Source organism: Sus scrofa, chromosome 18 (assembly GCF_054392235.1).
Source record: "Sus scrofa isolate SSC_HxYL_T2T_F1_AM1 chromosome 18, Sscrofa_HxYL_maternal_Yorkshire_Landrace_v2.0, whole genome shotgun sequence".
Lineage (NCBI taxonomy): Eukaryota > Metazoa > Chordata > Mammalia > Artiodactyla > Suidae > Sus > Sus scrofa.
The window spans coordinates 56,231,872-56,247,876 of NC_139400.1; the positions used below are offsets into that span (position 1 = coordinate 56,231,872).

Below are 16,005 nucleotides of genomic sequence, written 5' to 3' on the forward strand. Positions count from 1 at the left end.
CCTATTCATTTTAACAGGTTATACTGCCAAGAAACTCTTCAAGGGCAGCAGAATTAATTTGCTGTGTTAGCGTTGCCTGTCAATCAGAATCACCAGAATTTGTTTAAACAAACAAACAAAAAAGATTTCTCAGGAGTTCCCGTCATGGTGCAGTGGTTAACAAATCCGACTAGGAACCATGAGGTTGCGGGTTCAATCCCTGACCTTGCTCAGTGGGTTAAGGATCCCATGTTGTTGTGACTCTTGGCATAGGCCAGTGACTTCAGCTCTGATTCGACCCCTAGCCTGGGAACCTCCGTATACCGCAGGAGCGGTTCAAGAAAAGGCAAAAAGTTAAAAAAAAAAAAAAAAAAGAAGAAAGAAAAAAAGATTTCTCAGGAGCAGAGATTTATTAATTCAGCAATTATGGGGCTGAGCCCCAAAATTTTCTTTTTTAGCAAGTGACCAAGCTGATTCTGGTGTGGTCCACAAACTAATTTGGGGAAATACTATCAGGAGGCAGTTTGTTTGAGTCATACTGGGTTCTGCCATACGCAAGCCAAGTAACCTGGAGGAAGAAGGGAAACGTTTCAACCCCAGTGTCCTAATCTGAAAAATGAGGGTAAAACAGAATCCACCTTGCAGAGTTTCTGCGACATCCAATGAGTCATTGCACAGGTGCAGGGCTTCTGGGGCGGTTGATATTTTTCATGGGTTTAGAACCTTAAACAATCTTTCGTTTTGTTTTTTAAAGTTAGATCTAACAATATAAACTATTTAGGAGTTCCCGTCGTGGCACAGCGGAAATGAATCCGACTAGGAACCATGAGGTGGCAGGTTCGATCCTTGGCCTTGCTCAGTGGGTTAAGGATCCAGTATTCCCTTGAGCTGGTGTGTAGGTTGCAGATGCGGCTTGGATCCCACGTTGCTGTGGCTCTGGTGTAGGCTGGCAGCTGTAGCTCTGATTCGACCCCTTGCCTGGGAACCTCCATATGCCGCGTGCGGACCTAAAAAGACAAAAGACAACAACAAAAACAACAAAAAACCCCAACAATATAAACTATTTATAGATTACTTTTGTGGAGAGAGAGGAGTCCTTCAGAAGACAGATATAGACATGTATGTGTAACTGGGTCACCATGCTGTACAGTAGGAAAAAAAATAAAAGATAAAAAAAAAGAAGATAGATATAAAAGTGGGTGGAGGTCTCCAGGGTGCCTGCCCACCCACTTTGCATGCTGTGCCTGTGTCTGCCTCCTCCGGGAGGGTGAGCCCCAGCCCCCCAGCCCTTCTTCACCCCCACACCTATGAATGCTCTGGGCACCTTTGTTGAATTGAACGGCTGGTTCTCTTCGTTTGCTAGAGCCATTGTCACAAATGACCAGACACAGAATGGCTTAGATAAGAAATATTTATTGTCTCGCAATTCTGGAGGCTACAAGTCCAAGGTCAGTCTGTTGGCAGGGTTGATTCCTCTGAGAGCTGTGAGGGAGGGTCTGTTCCATCTCTCTCTCCTAGCTTCTGGTGGCTTGCTGGCCATTTCTGCTGTTCCTTGCCCTGTAGAAGCATCACCCCAGTCTCTGCCTTGATTTTCACAAAGTTCTCCTTGTGTGTGTGTCTCTGTCCAAGCTGCCCCCTTTTTATAAGGATACTGGTCAAATGGGACTGGGTCCCCCCTAGTGACCTCATTTTAATTTGGTAAGGACTCTGTCTCCAAATCAGGTCACATTCTGAGATGCTGAGAGGTTAGAACTTCAGTGGATGAATTTGGAGGGGGCGTGATTTGAGCCACAGCAGCGGTTTACTCAGTCGGGAATGGAAGGCACCCCCCACAGCTGAGCTACGATGGATTTTTCACTGTGGAGGGAAGTATGTTCTCTTCTTACCCTCTCAGCCTGCAGCTTGAACAATACAACTCCATCATCTCACTTGTGAAAATAAATCAAACCCCCCTCTCCTCTGAAGACAGGATCCATATGCGTGTTGGCAACCACCCGCCCCCCAAACCAGGGGTATCCCCCTCTGTACGGACTTGGTCAGAGCGCCCTCGACCCTGCAGGGCGTCTTCACGTGCCTGCTGACAATATGGAGTCTTTTCTTCTCTGATACTAACATTGTTTGAAAATGTGGCTTATTTCTCTATGAGCAAAGGCAATGACCGGCTTATTTTCTTGCTTGTTATTCAAATAATGTCCAGTGTTTGAAAACACAGGACCGTTTGGATTCACTTTTCATGATGACTGATGACCCTGATGGAGAAAAATAGAACTGACAAGCTGGGTATAGAAATAATGTGCCATTGGAGGGTAAGGCTGCTGCTGCTTCTCCTTCCTCTCCTGCTTCTCCTCCTCCTCCTTCTTCTTCTCAGGGCATACATGGATTCATGATTACTTACTTCCTTCGACCAGAGCCTTGGTGACAGGCCGTGGGTATTCCACACTGGCTCCTCAGACTAATTACACACCTTTCCCAGCAAAACTGCTTCATTTCCCTGAACGAAGCCCTGTGGGTCCTGCCATGAAGGCACAGCCAAGACAGTAAAGAGATCCTTGAAAATGTGCCTGTTCCATCTGCTTTTGAGAAGCAAAGAATGAAGTTCATTATTTTAAGGAGGTTAGTGGGTAGGCAAGCCACCCTGCAAGGGGAGAGAAGATGGGCTTGGAAAGAGTTAACGACATGACCTTGGAAAGGTCTGCTTGTAGGGTTGGCCCTTGGCTGGCATCTGGGGACTTGGATGAAGCTATGCTAATGAGAAGCCCCCACCTCTCCCCTGTCCCCATGCCTATGGCAGAGACCGCCCTGCACTGAACGTGGCAGCTTCAGGCCTCGAGGGCAGTTCTCTGCTGTCCACCTCTGGGGATGACAGCCCCAGTATGTTTCTGGCGTTCATGTGACTCATTTGCTTTCCGTAAAGAGTGGGCAGGGACCTGACTGCTGCTGCATGAGCTGGGAGAGCACGGCCAGCAGCAATAAACAGAAATACTGGTTGCTAGCCTTTGGTGTATATGGCATGGCCTGAGGAAGCAGGGGCCAATAGAGGCAGAGGAAGCATTCTTAGCCTTCAAGCTGTGTACAATTTGAAGTGTGTACACAAGGAATTTATCCAGAGTATGAACTGTGTATTGAAGGATTAGTTATCTCATAATCCTAACTTTCTGGAATCCAGAACAAAACTCAAAAATTAAACACAATCGGAGTTCCCGTCGTGGCGCAGTGGTTAACGAATCCGACTAGGAACCATGAGGTTGCGGGTTCGGTCCCTGCTCTTGCTCAGTGGGTTAACGATCCGGCGTTGCCGTGAGCTCTGGTGTAGGTTGCAGACGCGGCTCAGATCCCACGTTGCTGTGGCTCTGGTGTAGGCCGGCGGCTACAGCTCCGATTGGACCCCTAGCCTGGGAAATTCCATATCCCGCGGGAGCGGCCCAAGAAATAGCAAAAAAAAAAAAAAAAAAAAAAAAAAAAAAATTAAACACAAAAGCTCTCTGTACAGTCAAAAAGGATGCCACAAAGCCCCTGTTTTTCTTGTAGCGCTGCTGCTTTGGTTCTTATCTAGAGTATTTATTCTTTAAACCTAAAAAGAATCAGCCTCCACTGAAACTGCTGCCAATGGACATCAGTCCCTTCCTTGGGAAAACAACATTCTTTCTTTTATGAATTGATTCTTTTATAAATTGATTCTCTAAGCAGTAATTTGTAAATGTTGATTCCTCTTTCCTCTCCACTGACTTTTAAAAATTTAAATAATTTATAGGCATAAAATTCACATTATATACAACTAACCATTTTAAAGCAAGCAGTTCAGGAGTTCCCATCGTGGCTCAGCAGTTAACGAAGCTGATTAGCATCCATTAGGACATGGGTTCGATCCCTGGCCTCACTCAGTGAGTTAAGGATCCGGCATTGCCGTGAGCTATGGTGCAGGTCGCAGAGGCGGCTCAGATCCTGAGTTGCTGTGGCTGTGGTGTAGGCCAGCAGCTATAGCTCCAATTCGACCCCTAGCCTGGGAACCTCCATATGCCACAGGTGCCGCCTTCAAAAAAGGCAAAAAAAAAAAAAAAAAAAAAAAAAAAAGATAAAGGGAGCAGCTCAGTAGCATTTAGAACATTCCTGTCGTAAAACTACCACCTTTGTCTAGTTCTGAAACTGTATACATGCCCCCATGTCCCCATCTTTTGAAATAAATGGCTTTTTCTGTAGTTCCCAGCCTGTCCTGAGTTTCCAAGGCTGGCTCAAAAGTCGGTGATTAGAAAACAGTCGGTGTTTCTACAGTGAACATGTAGAAGCAAAGAAGGGATGTTGATCAGAGAAACTGGTGACAATTTAGACTATAAGTCAGCCACCGAGCAGAGTCACCTCACCCCCAGTTCCCTGCAAGATAGAGATAACAAAGTCTGACACACATTCCTAAGCTGTTTTTCAAAACCAGACTCCCCCCCGCCTCCAGATGAAAACTGCTGCCCGCAGGCACGCAGACAGACCCCAGACCCGGTGAAACCAAAAGGTCATGGTTCTGAAAACTTCACCTTGATGCCAACCAATTCGTGCCCCCCACAGCCCCCTTCCTCACACTGCCTTTGAAACCCTCCCCTGCAAGCCATCAGGGAGCTCAGGTCTTCTGAGCATGAGCTGCCTGTTCTGGCCTGATTCGGCTATAAGCACTGCACTTGCCTCACCCAACCCGGTGTCAGTAGACTGGTTTTGCTTTGTGTCAGGTACGTGAGCCAAATTCTAAAACATCTCCATTATTCTAAAGGAAATCCTCATGTTCGTGGGTGTCTCCCTCCCCCCGTGCCCCCCGGCCCGTGACAACCTCAAATCTCTGTTCTGTCTCTAAGAATTTATCTGTTCTGGACATTTCATATAAATAGAACCGTATAATATAAGATCTTTTGTGCATGGCTTCTTTCACTAAGCATACAATTTCTTTAAGTTTCATCCATGTTATGGGATATTATCAATACATCATTCCGCTTTATGGTTAAATAATATTCCATTGTATACATATTCTAGATCTTGTGTTTTCGTCAAAGGACATTTGGGTTTTCTCCACTTTGGGACTATGGTGGATAATGCTGCTGTGAAAATGTGTGTGTTCCTTGACTTTGGCCACCTCAGTTCTCGTCTCTACAAAGGAGATGATGATGGAACCGACCTCATAGGACTGTTTGGATTAAATGAGGCTAAAGCATTTAGAATAGTGCCTGGAACATGATCAAAGCCCAATAAATCCATGTAGGTATTATTATTATTATTTTAGTACATAAGCACTCAAAAACCATTAGGAGTCAGTTTGTACCAGGGCAGATAACTTTATCCATCTCAATAGTTCTTGAGGTCATTGTATCCCTTCAATAATTAATCCAGGATTTCCCATTGTGGCGCAGTGGAAACAAATCCTACTGGGAACCATGAGGTTGTGGGTTGGATCCCTGGCCTTGCTCAATGGGTTAAGGATCTGGCATTGCCACGAGCCGTGGTGTAGGTCATAGATGTGGCTCAGATGTGGCATTGCCGTGGCTGTGGCGTAGGCTGTCGGCTGTAGCTCCGATTCAACCCCTTGCCTGGGAACCTCTATACGCCTTGAGTATGGTCCTAAAAAAAGTAAAATAATAATAATAATGATAGTAATAATAAAGAAATAGGGACCCTGAACCATAAGTGAAGGTAATGGTGAAACCATGGTCAGTATAATCTGGGTAAGACGGCCGGGATGAGTATGACACCATGTCAGTGGCTTTCCATCAAAGCTTCGCATTAGGGATGCTAAATAGGATGGCTCTACAGGGACCTGCAACAGAATATATTTTTAAAAAATAATGAGCTATGAGCTTGCAGAGGGTAAGTCATGATAAGGGCCTTGGCGTGCTATTTCTCAAGCAGTAGAATTGTCTGATGAAAACTGAGGATGAAGAAGAGCAGACCAGCCCTTCTGAGCCCAGGAGGCTTGATGGAACCAGGAAGACCAGACTGGTCACTTGTAACAGGGGGCGAGGTGTTTTCTTTGAAAAGCGGCTGGGCTTGTGAAGAAGCAAGGTGCTTGGGAGTCACCTTGTCTGAAAAATGGCTAGAAAATGGAAAGAGACTGGCAAGAGAAGAGAAGATGCAGCGCCAGTGCCGTGAACTCTGGCGAAGGGAAGGAGGGTGATGCCACGAGTGCTGACTGGAGAGCTGGAAAGTGAGCAGCTTGGGGCGGGGAGGGGCGGGGGGGGGTTTGCTTGGACACGGTGATGGCAGGCATATCATCACTCCCTCTATGCTCATACAGATTTTACCTTCTATTAGGAAATATAGGAAATACAGCAACCCTCTTGGTTGCATTTGCAACACCCATTTCTCATTTTTTTCCTTGCTGTGTCTGTAGGAAGGGGTTAAAATATGCTATCGTAACAAACAATTCCAAAATCTCTGTGCTGTAACAACATCGTTTTATTTCCCATTTGAGCTAAGAGTGCATTTTAGCTGGGCTGTGCTCCTGTATCTTCATCATTCTCACCCCGGGACCCAGGCTGAGGGAGGCGCCTCTGACTGGAATACTGCTGGTGACTAGGATAGAGGGGACGTTAGCCCAGCACAGCAAGGCCTGGCCCTTCAAGCCTCTACTGACATTTTATTGGCCAAAGTGGGTCACATGGCCAAGGCTGACCTAGAGGATCCTCAGGATGGGGCTGTGGGAAGAGGAGCATTCACCCCCCAGAGGAAAAGTGGCTCCTGGCGAAATGTGAAAACAGGCAACTGCGTTTGCTACATGAACTCCAGCTTTCTTTGTTTTGTTTCTTTGGTGTCAATTTGTGATCTAAATCAGTCATGGCTGAAAAACGTGTCTTGACCAGGAACTGCTTTAAGTATGAGCAGGGCAGTTCCCGTTGTGGCTCAGCAGTAGTGAACCCAACTAGTATCCATGAGAATACGGGTTCGATTCCAGGCTTCGCTCCGTGAGTGGGGGATGCGGTGTTGCTATGAGCTGTGGCGTAGGTCACAGATGCGCCGCAGAGTCCATGTTGCTGTAGCTGTGGTATAGGCTGGCATTGGCAGTTCCAGTTGGGCCGCTAACCTGGGAACTTCCGTGTGCTGCAGATGTGGCCTGAAAAAAACAAAAAACAAAAACAAACAAACCAAAAAAATGTACGAATGGGCATCCAGCTCTGGTCAATGAAACATGAAGCTCACCTGGCTGGGAGGCATCCAGGGGAGGCTTCCTTATTTATAGATGGTGACTCGAGGAGGGGTAATCTTTTCTGTGTCTGGACGGGATATTGGTAATGGCTGGTCTGTGTCACATCCAGCCTAAGGAGGAAACCCACAAGGTGAACTTGGCAGAGCAGAACGACAGAAAGAACCCGGGTCTGTTGCTGCCATGTTTGAGTTACTAAATGAACCAGCTTGAAAGTTGCTCTGTCTGTAGACATCTTGTTGGGTCAGATAATATATCTTCTTGTTTAAGTGAGTTTTAATTAGGTTTCTCTCACTTGCAGCCAAAAGTATCCTGGCAGACAAAAAGGAATATAATTCTCTTACCCAGCCAAGTGAATCTAGGTCCTAATTTTGAGGAAAAGTAAATTCGTGCCTTTGTTCAGCAAACAATTGGCGAAATGTCTTCTACGTGCCGAGCACCATGCTCTGTGAAGGGAAGACGTTCAAGGAGAGTAAGAGAAAGAGTTGACATTCCAGAAGGGAATATAAAATGGGCACCTGGGTAAATGCACCACGAGGCTCCTGAGGCCCCTCCAAATACCACAGCACAATGCTGGTGTTATGTGGGTTGTTTCATGCCAAAGTGATTCTGCGTTCCCATTATTTGGGAGACAAGTTGTTCCAAAGTCCCAGCATGGTTACCTTCATGACACTTTGCAGGAATGGAGACGCATGTCCATTTATACTTAGAGCAGCCACCATGAGACTTGAGCTCCAGGCGCAATCAGGACGGACGCCCTAAAGCTGAGGTCTTTGGGGTCTACTTTATACCCTAAGAGAAGCCTAGGATCAGGAATGCCCTGGTCCCAGGCTCCTTAAAGTAACAACTGCTTGTGGTCCAAACCTCCTCCAGCCTTAGCTGTCAGACACAAACGGTTGGCCTAGTGAAGACTGTTCAACGTCCCAGAGTTCGGGCTCCTTCAGCACAGGGATGTATATGATTCTTAGTTGACTCTTAGTTGGGAAGAGGTTGTCCAGGTACCTCCTCATCCGGGAATATGTGGTCCTGCTTCAGGTCAAACGAGCAGGTTTTCTGGTTCTTATTTGTTCAGTATTATTGTACGTTTCTCATAGAGACGTGACCCTAATAGGGGAGGAGACAGGGTGAAGGTGACAGGTACCAACACTGCTACAGCATCATTAGCACGCAGGAGGCTTGAGAAGGCAATTTCCAGAACCACAGATATGGCCCATCCTTTAATCAAGTCACCCCACTTTAGGAATTTCCCTAAGAAGTAGGAGGAAGAGAGATGCTTCATGGCAGAATGATTAAAATAGAGATCAAATTAATTTATTGGGGGGAGGGAGGCTTATTAAAAGGGAAATTATTCAAAAGTACATTCTTATAAATATCTTCCTTTCTCTGGGGACCGATTTCAGCTGATCACATATTACTTTCAATCTCGGTAATAGCTGAGGCAGGTATTATGAACTTTGGTTTAAAAATGAAGAAGCAAAAATTCAGAAAGGTTAAATTACTTGCCCAAGATGAAGATGAAAGCAGTACCTAATGGAAAGGGAAGTACGTCAGTCTGGCTCTTTGTATTCATTCAAAATTCGGCTGTTTTATTATGGTACAGTTTTAACTGATACCGTGCCTGTTTTTCAGGGTTTTTCGTAGTCTTCACAGTAATCATTTTAAGGAATTCATAATATTCTGTTGATAATTTGAAGTAGCAATTAGGAAAACATATATCGAGTCAAAAATACAATTTCAATTTGTGTTTACCCCCAAAATTACAATGGCGTGAAAAAAATACTAGAAGGAAACATCGAATAATAATAACAATGTAAGCTGGGGTTGTCACTGTTTGTAGGAAGGATTACAGGCAATCGAATCCCCTTTCTTTAACTTCTGTTACTTTTGCTTTTGCAAAAGGAATAATGATGCAGAGCAAATTCTTTCAGTCTCCCTTTCTTCCTGTCTTGTCCTCCGTCCCATAGTCCTAGAAAATCACTTGGAGGAAAAAGCATGGACCCTAGATATTGCTCCGCTTAATTCCAACTACCTAATCTTCAGACAGGAATTAAGTTTTAGTTTAATTTTCAGTTCCGGGAATTCAGTTCATTAAATCAACGGTCTCTAAGAGCCAGCACGAGACCGTTACAGTTTCTTTCTGGAATGGTCATTTCATCAGAGTGTGATATTCCTAGTTGCTGTGGGTCGGCAGGGCATTATGGATGCGTAACAAGGACCAGTGAACAGGGCACTTGGCTTTGATGAGAGCCACATGGTACAAGTCCTAGCCACACTGTGCAGAAGAAGAGGTCAACGCGAAGGTGAAAAATCTCCACTTTAGGAAAGGGTAAAATTTGGGAGTTCCCATCATGGCTCAGCAGGTTAATGAAACTGACTAGTATCCATGAGGACAAGGGTTCAGTCCCTGGCCTCACTCAGTGGCACTGCCCTGAGCTGTGGTGTAGGTTGCAGATGCGGCTCGGATCCTGCGTTGCTCTGGCTGTGGCACAGGCAAGCAGCTGCAGCTCTGATTCGACCCCTAGCCTGGGAACTTCCATATGCCACAGGTGCAGCCCTAAAAAAACCCCCAAACATGTGTGTGTGTATTATATATATATATTAATTACAGATGTAATATTACAGCTAAAATAATTCGCTATAATAGGTGCTACTAACACACACACACACACACACACACACACACACACCCAATTCAGTTCTAATAAGAACATAAGATAGGACCATTTGACCTAATCTTGAAAGTCAAGGAGGACTTCCCCAAGGAGGTGATGACAGAATGAGATGTAAAAGATGAGTCAGCATTAACTAAATGCAGAGAAGAGATCCAGGCACATTCCAGGCAGGGTCTCCTGTGTCGGGGAAGAGCAGAGGCCTGGAAGCAGGTCAGTGTGGAGAAAGGGGTGAGTGGGAGGGACGACATGGCCCACGATGAAGTTGGTGGCACCAGACCACACAAGACCTCGAAAACCATTTAAGGAGTTTTGTCTTGGTCCTAAGAGCAATGGGACACTATGGAAGTGTTTTGCGATCAGATTTGGGTTTTAAAAAAATCACCGTGGCTGCAGAGTTGACAATGGCTTGCAGAAGCCCAAGGGTGATTTCCTGGGAATGGGTCTTAAGTCTGCTGCCGTTTTTCATGCAAGAAATGATGGCAGCTTAGACAATAGGGGCGTTGCTAGTGGAGACAGAGATGGGAATTTAGGGAGACAGGTGAAGGACTAGGACTTCTGGGGTACCCTATAAAAACTGAAGAACTCTGAAGAGGCTATAACGTCTAAAACCTTTTTTCTGCTCTCACACTTGTTGGAAGTTCGAAGGAAAAGATATGGTGACGCTTCGGCTTGGTTCACTCAACCTCTAGCCCAGTCTCTCCCTCACGGGCCTGACTGCAGAGGCTGGAAAGCTGAATGTCGCATTTCCCAACCTTCCTTGCAGCTAGATCTGCTGACGTAATTTGGAATGTACCAGTCAGATACATTCATGCAAGGTGTGAATTCGGAAAAGTGGTGATAAAGGAGAAGCAGGATTCAAGGCAAATACTTTGCTGATGTGGTTTGTAGTAGGAGGGATATGGTTCTGGCAGTTGTGCCAAGTCTTTCTGGTTTAACAGGCAGCTGCCTCCCGATGGTGGCAAAAGTGGCAGTAATCTTGGAAGCCCAGTTCAGCGGTGCCTGGCGCATGAGTATTTAATACACGTGGGCTATTATTGTAATACCTAGTGTTTACTGCAAATAATTCCATAGGATGCCTCATGTGCTATGGAGAGTATACCTAAAAGATCACAGAGTGCACAGCCTGACTTCTGAGGTAGTTCAGTCCCGAGGGAAATATTGTTTTATGGTTTAATGTCTATGACACTGGTGTCTTTTATCCCTGGAATGTTCCTTTTCATAATATACCTTATGCTCTCCCAGTACCATAAGCTTAAAAAAAAAAACAGGTTCTGTCAATGCTAGGACAAAAGTTAGTCTGTTGTCGCTAAAGGTGAGCAATCTCTTTGCAGAACATTCCAGAAATTTTAAACATCTGATAAAAATGGCTATTAGAGTTAGAATGAACTGTGACCTTTAGTTACACTGATAGCATCCACTCAAACTAAGCAGGAGCTGTGTCTGGCCCAGGATGTCTAATGATGTCGCAATTTCCTCTACAAAGCTAACTTGATTATTATAAACCAGAATTCTTGATTGAAAATTTTAAAATGCCAACAAAGACACACACACAGGAAGTGAGTTTCTGCTCACTTTCCTTTTCTGAACACATTTTGGTCCCTCTCTTAAGACATCTTACATTTTAAAAATTGGGATTGGAGTTATTTTTGTCCATGTCTGATCTGCCAAATATATGAAACTATAAAAACATCCGAGGGCAGGGACACTCACTGACTCATCTTCGGATCTCTTAAAATGCCTGCTAAGAATGGTGCCTTATGCAAAGAAGGAGTCTTTATTTAAGAGTTGAAGGAATTGGAGTTCCTGTCGTGGTTCAGTGGTTAACAAATCCGACTAGGAACCATGAGGTTGTGGGTTCCATCCCTGGCCTTGCTCAGTGGGTTAAGGATCTGGCGTTGCCGTGAGCTGTGGTGTAGGTCACAGATGCGGTTCGGATCTGGCGTTGCTGTAGCTGTGGTGTAGGCCAGCAGTTACAGCTCTGACTGGATCCCTAGCCTGGGAACCTCCACATGCTGCGGGATCAGTCCTAGAAAAGGCCAAAAGGGGAAAAAAAAAAAAAAAGAATTGAAGGAATTGGTGAATAAAGGAGGTGAATTAAGAAGGAATTGGTGAATTCTTGTGCATTCCTCAGTCACAAGGACTAACACTTTTGAAAGAATAATTACAAGGTGTTCCTGTGCAACTAAATATTCGGATTCATCTTCCAGAGAAAAGTGAAGGAGAGCAAAAATGAAGGGTATGCAGAATGGGGAGAGTTAGATCACTTCTTCAGACAAGTGTTTTCTCTGCCTCCATCAGTGGTGGGAGTGGCAGAAAGAGAACAGTTTAAGAGGGCAGGACACCCCACCCCTAGTCACTGATAGGCTGTGTAATTATAGTCAAAATGCTGGTACCCTTTCTCCTTCCATCAGAAAAAGAATTGAAGGAGTTCCCGTCGTGGCTCAGTGGTTAACGAATCCGACTAGGAACCATGAGGTTGCGTGTTCGATCCCTGGCCTTGCTCAGGGGGTTAAGGATCCGGCATTGCCATGAGCTGTGGTGTAGGTCGCAGAAGCGGCTCGGATCTGGCGTTGCTGTGGCTCTGTTGTAGGCTGGTGGCCACAGCTCCGATTAGACCCCTAGCCTAAAAAGAAAAAGAAGAAAAGAAAGAAAAGGGATTGAAGAAGTGATGAACTCGAGTTCCTTCCTGTGATATTTGTCTTACAGTCACCATTCCAGAAGACTGGCGCTCTAATCTTGCCATGATTAAGATCTTAATCTTGAAATGGCCAAACGTTTAGATAGCCTTAGCCTTAGCACTTAGTCCTTCAGCATCCCCTTACCTGCTGTTTTCGGTAGTTGCTTCCTAAAGCATTGTGTTGAGAAGGACTTTGAGGCCTTATGTGGGTAAAGTGGAAATGACAGCATTGACTTTATTGTGATGTCTGGCGTGAGGCAGGGAAGGAAGGACAACAAAGAGGCCAAGACACGTCCTCTCTGACCTAGTCCAAGGCCTTCACGCCACAGGAAAAACAACGAGATTGTATACACGCTCATCCAATCCTTCATCCAATCCCTAGGCCGCCTGAAGAAGTTAGCATTATTATGATTCCAATTGTTTTGATGAGGGTTAGGGAAGCAAGGCTTGCCCAAGGTTTATACTCTGCTATCCTTTGTTGTTGTTGTTGCTTTTTAGGGCCCCACCCACAGTATATGGTGGTTCCCAGGCTAGGAGTCAAATAGGAGCTACAGCTGCCGGTCTACACCACAGCCACAGCAACGCCAGATCTGAGCCACGTCTGCAACCTACATCACAGCTCATGGCAATGCTGGATCCTTAACCCACCGAGCGAAGCCAGGGATCAAACCCGCAACCTCCTGGTTCCTAGTCGGATTGTTTCCACTGTGCCACAATGGAACTCCCTGGAAATCCATATTTTTAAGCACTTCCTTATACTGCACTTCCTCATACCACTTCCTAATCTGTGGGTACTCACTCTGTGCTAGGCTAATGGTACTCAGGCAGGAGCAATTTTGGCAATGTCTGGAAACTTTTTGGTCATGGGTAGGAAAAGGTGTTCCTTGAACTTAGTGGGTAGAGGCTAGAGATGCTTCGAGCCACACAGGACAACCTCCCCAACAACAAAGAAGTATCCGGCCCCCAAATGTCAGTAGTGCTGGGACTGAGAACTTTGAGTCAGGCTATGTAAAAGTCACTTCCGGATTGAGGATGAAACTCTTCCCATAGCTGAGTGGGTACAATTACTGTCTCCCCTTTGCAGAAATAGAACGGTGTCTCAGAATCAGGAAGTGGACACCAAAAGACCGGAACACAGGTAGTCTAATTCTAGAGGCGGTCGGAGTGGCCACTCCATTAAACTACTTTAGCATCACTTTCCTTTAATATCAAAACATATCAACTCTTTTAACACCTGCTCACCTAATACGAATTTCAAAAGCGCACCACAGTTAGCCAGGTGTGAATAATTCCCACTGTGGTGTGTGTCTCCAAAGATAAAAAGTATTTGGTCAACAGTTCAAAGAGTGTCTTTAGAAGCTCTTACTATAGAACCATTGATCTCACTGGAGTAGACATTCAGATCCTTGCTTTAAAATAAAACTCGGAAGAGAAAGCTAATTTTAGGACATAACAAGCTCTTTCAAGAATAATTAGCTCTGCATGGTATTCAACGTTAATTTTTTTTCCTTTTGGTTTTCGGAGCTGATGAGCCTGGAAGCTTGTTTAGGAGAAGAAGAGGAAATGAAACTATGCAAAGACACAGTATGATTCCTCTTTTTCTTGGAAGCAAAGCACACTATGAATATGAATAATTCTCCTCCTGTCCAATTAATTGCCTCAAGTACCAATAGAAAAAAAAATAGACACTTTATCTGGAAGAAATTGAAGAAAAAGCCAAGAACGGAATGATAGTTTCAACAATAAAGCTCTTTGCAAATAACTTCCTTTTGGATTTAAGGCTCTTCTCATGCGCGCGCGCACACACACACACACAAAACAATGCTAATGAAGTAGGGTGAGGGTGGGAGGTGGAGAGAGGAAAAGAAAAAATAAAAGAGCTTGAAAGCAGGAGGACGGAGGAAAGATTGAGCTTCTCTCAGAGAGGAACTGCAGCAAAGTGGAAGAGGGCTGGGAAAACAATGCATCGTCCAGGCGCCTGCCGGTCATGTTCATCGCCCCCCCCACCCCGCCCCGGCGTTGGTCAGGTGCCGGCGGAAGATTTAAAAACCTTCAAGCCATTGGATTTTACATCTTCTCCGAGTGCCAGCGCGGGCAGCACAACGGTGGGTTCGTTCCGCAGCTTGTCGGGATCCTCCCGCCCTCGCTCGCTGCCTGCCAGATCCAAAACAGACAGTCCCAGACATCCTGCGACGGGGATGGTTCCAGAATGCGGAGAACCGAGAGCAATGAATGAAATGTGGATAGTGTGGCTCCTGCAAGAGCGTCAGAAACCTTATTTGGGATCAGTCGGGAGACTGGAAATGCGTCGAGTGCCGTAGGGGGTGGGTAGCGCTGGGATTTCACCTTCTGGAGTCCCTACTCTGTGCCAGGCACCGCGCCTAGCGAGCCACACTCATTGTGCAAGGGAGGTTAGATGGCTCTTCAGGGGAGGCTACATACCTTGCTTTTGCCATTCCCCCTGCCTGGAACGCTCTTTCCGAGACGGGTGTGGCAGATCTTTTCCCTGGTTCAGAAATCTGTGTAAAAGCCACACCCGCTGAAAGGCCCTCGGGGTATTGCACAGCTCTCTGTCACATCTGTCACCACTTTTGAAAGCTCTGTTTAGCAATTACCTCAATGCTCACAGATCTTCGGCCTTTCTCGATTGTTTATATTTGCAGGTGTTCTTCTTTGTTCACGGTCTGTCTCCCTACTAAAGCGAAAGCAGGAGAGCAGAAGCCTGTGGTGCCATTATGCACAGCTTCGAGCTCACAGCTGTTCCGGGAGCACACAGTAGGCGCTCAGTAAATGTTAATTCCCTTTCCATCCCGCCCCCTGCGGCATCCGACACACTGAGCCCAAACTGAGCCCAGGTGATCAACTGCTTTCGTTCCCGCTAGGATCAAAGGGGGCAGAGGAAGGAGCGGGCAGTCAAGTCAGGTGGGCTTTCTCGTCTACCAAGGAACTCCTGCATTTTAATTCTAACTGTGATGCTTTCTCTCTCTTCTAACTGGCGACTGAACTGCATAGAATAACCAACCACATTCCCCTCGGGGCTTCTCCTGGGACCCTGCACCATCTGCACCACTGCCTCTGGATGCTGGAGTCACAGTCTCCCGCCCGGGTCCCAAGCGGATTCTGCTCTCCGTCATCCCATGTTTTTTCCATTCTCCATCCCTTTGCCTCGGTCCGAGTTCCTCAGGAGGTGGCGTCCTCTTTGCCTGTTTGACCAACGTGTCCCCAGAAACCTTGTCCTTAAACCAGCCCCTCCCGTGCCGTCCTCGCTTCTTCCTCCCTCCCTGGCCCGGAAACGCCGCTCCACAAACATTTATTGAGCACCAAGGGAGCGCACTGGGCAGGCGGAAACCCCTTCCCCCAGCCCAGCAGCAGCTCTCACCTCCCTCCCGACCTCGCACCTGTGGGGAACTCGGGTTCCCAACTCCTCTGACTGCATCGCGGAATCAGTCCGCTTCTTCCCGTGCATCTCCCCACCTCCTTTCCCGGGGACGACTCCTGATTGGTGA

The 16,005-nt window shown here is 46.2% G+C and overlaps 1 long non-coding RNA gene across 1 annotated transcript; it reads right to left on the reverse strand.

The window, feature by feature from the left end:
* Positions 1 to 6,381: 6,381 nt before the first annotated feature.
* LOC146395068 (uncharacterized) lies at positions 6,382 to 15,927 on the reverse strand. Its single transcript, XR_014834185.1, has 2 exons — positions 15,898 to 15,927; positions 6,382 to 8,254 (listed from the first exon to the last, which is right to left on the reverse strand). It is a non-coding gene; the product is annotated as an uncharacterized LOC146395068 (long non-coding RNA).
* Between the last annotated feature and the right edge of the window lie 78 nt (positions 15,928 to 16,005).